Here is a 3,307-nt window from a genome sequence, read left to right as displayed (position 1 = left end):
GAAGAAAAAGTATCCAATGTACACACACCTATTATGAAACTAATTTAAACCTTTTTATATGAAAGCTATAACCTTTTTTTTTTTTAAATCATTCATTCTCCATTCCCAGTTTACAAATTTAAATATGCCTGAATTTGTATATGCCTCCAACTGCAGAGGTAGGTATGTGACCAGCTTCAGTCACTTTTCATGTAAGTGACCTTACATGACCGACACGTATTCCTGGGAGGGCTACAGTGTATGTAAGCCAGGGGCTATAAGGGGCCTCCATGAGGGCAGGATGTGGCTAACATCAAGGCTGATGGAAAGGAAAAGAGAATTGGGAAGAGTTTGGGATGTTACTAGGCCTAGACCTATGTATTCCTGAAAAGCCCATACCTATATTTTTCAGTTACATGAAATACAAAGAGCCTGTATTATTGTAACTGGTATTACTATAATTATTGTTTCTCTTGTTATTATTGTCATATGTCATTTTGAGTAGTATTTTTTGTCACTATAGCCAAAAGAACCTTGATCAATATAGTCATTCACCTAGAGTGGTAGAAATGGAGGTGATGATAGCAATGGTCTTTTGGGATCTGACATTGTGCATATTTCCTGTTGCACATGTTGTGAGGGAGAAGCATGGAGGAAGAGGTACTTGATTCTGGCCAGGCACAGTGGCTCATGTCTGTTTCCTAATACTCTGGGAGTCTGAGGCAGGAGGATTGTTTGAGCTCAGGGGTTTGAGAACAACTTGAGCAAGACCCTCTCTCTACTAAAAGTAGAAAACTAAGTTGTGCATGTGGCATGTGCCTGTAATTCCAGCTACTTGGGAGGCTGAGGAAGGAGGATTGCTTGAGTCCATGAGTTTGAGGCTGCAGTGAGCTATAATAAGGCCATTGCACTCTAGCCTGGGCCACAGAGCATGGCTCTATCTCAAACACCCCCTACTCCCAGATTCCCATCATGTGGAAATCACCTAGAAGCCAGTGCCCAAGGCAAGTGGCCTTGGACCACATGTGCTTCAGAGGCTCATCTGTCAGTGACCCCTTTGTACCTCAGTGCCACATTTTTACTGAGGACATTAATTCATGATTCTACAAAAGTGCTTTAGAAATGAAAAGATCTGGAAACGCGTTGCTGTTACTATTCTTACTGTTATTATGATTCTCCATTGCTGGGATACCTCAGGGAGGCCAAATACCCATCTGTGCCAGGTATCACATTGAAGTGACAGATAGGTTGCTAGATTAGATGGTCTGTAAGGGTCCTTTGCCTTCAGGAATCTCTATGAAGGGAACTTATATTTCCTCAGTGATGCTTAGGAGCTTGGAGCTTGCTGTACAAACATATAACTTGCGACATCTCACTGCAGCTTTGTGGGGTAGTGTGTCTGCATTTTACCCCCCAGGAAGCTGAAGATTACTCATTTCAAGATCACACAGGGGGCCAGTGGCAGACCTGGAGACTGGGTTTATAATCAGTTCTGTTCGACTCCACAGAGTTGGTCTTTGGCTGGAGATGGTCTGCCTCAAGAAGCTCTAAACATTGATAGAAAGAAAGGAAAATATCTGAAATAAGGGACTACCCCTAATCAGAGAAAAGATAAAGTGTTTTCATGATTTACCTAAGACCAACAAGTAAGTAGGATGCTTAGATTGAGCCACTGGCCTGGCCTCCCAGAAGTCTCGTCTTTGTGAAAGCCCTTTCATTCATTCATTCATGGGACATTTATTGAATAGCTGCTATGTGCAAGGATTTGGACCAAGCTTGTGAAGGTGAATGTTCACCTGTCTCTTTCCTCAAGAAATTCCATCCACTGGGAGATGTAGTCCTACAAATAACTCACTCCAGTACAGTGTGGTGAGCTGTAAATTGGGCTGTGATCAAGATGCTTGTAATAAGGACAGAGTGAATAGAAACTACACTGCAATGAAGAAATCATGGACGGGTTTTATAAAGGAGGAGGGATGTCTGAGCTGGTCTTGAAGAATGGTAGGAGTTCAGGGTGCTGACAATGGGACTGATGTGTGTACCAGGCTTAGAGAATGGCCCAGGAAAGGTGGAGAGGTAGAGAAGCATGTGTAGGTTGTGGGTTTGGAGAATAGGTAGCTGTTGGATAAGGTGGGAGCATGGAAGGCGGGATGTGCAGAAGAGCTCAGGGAGTTCAGTGGGGCCAAAGGATGAGTGCGTGCTGGCAGTGAAAGGTTGAATTGCTTGACTTTCAACATTAAGTAGCAATGGACTTGAGTGCAGATGAAGAAGGGAGGAGATGTCCAAATATCTCCATTTCTTTCTCCAATATCCTCCATCTTCTAAGGGCCACATGTTTTGTTTTGGTGGGTGTTTGGGGGGGGGGGTTGAGAGCCTGTAGAGAATTTGGTTGGGATGCAGGAGGAAGGACAGGCAATATTGAGGCTGCACCTTTGTGGTGATTCAGTAGGGTAAAGTCAATTTAGTTTTGCTTTATCCATTCCCAGTCAGGATGTCAACAGCTGAAGTGGGATGGCGCGTAGTCAGAAACCAGAAGCGCCTGGTCAGATGTAGCAGGATGTGAATTCAAACAGACTTCCGGTCTCATGAGTTTCTAGACGTATCAACTTCAACAAGAGTCTTCTACTCTCCAAACCCCAATTTCCTCACTGTAAAATGGGGTAATAGTATTTTCCACAGGAACATTTTCAGTATTAAATGAATTATGAATATAATACAACCTGCATCGTGCTGGGTATAAAACAAGTGCTTGATCATTAGGGGTTATGTTTTATTGAGACATGAAGACAACACATCCAAAGCGATGGCTGCAGCTTGCAGACCTATCTTGAGGTCATGGAATTGGGTTTGTTATGTCAGATCCCTTTTCCTATTAGTGGATGTGCAGGAGGTTATGGTGAACATATCAGGATAGGGGACCCCATATAAGAAGGTGCTTAGCACAGTGGCTGGCATGTAGTATGTACTCACTCAGTTTTTATAAATCTGGAGAACGAAGGTCCAAAAGTCCACAGGAGTAAATATTCTAGAAAGCAACATGATAGATGGTTTGCTCAGGAGTGGCAAAGAATAGCCTGTCTATTGCTGCTCCAACTTCCCACACCTAGTGCAGAAATCAGAGGTTCTGCTGTAGTGTTTCTGAGGCCTTGGTGGGGCCACAATACACCACTCCTGGAAAATTCTGAAACTCACTCTCCCTCCTTACCTTCCTGCTTTTCTTTCTTTCTTTCTTTTCTTTTCGTTTTTTTTTTTTTTTTTTTTGAGACAGAGCCTCAAGCTGTCCTGGGTAGAGTGCTGTGGCATCATAGCTCACAGCAACCTCCAACTC

Source organism: Otolemur garnettii, unplaced genomic scaffold (assembly GCF_000181295.1).
Source record: "Otolemur garnettii isolate 467f Iridium unplaced genomic scaffold, OtoGar3 scaffold00096, whole genome shotgun sequence".
Lineage (NCBI taxonomy): Eukaryota > Metazoa > Chordata > Mammalia > Primates > Galagidae > Otolemur > Otolemur garnettii.
This window is presented reverse-complemented; position numbering follows the sequence as displayed.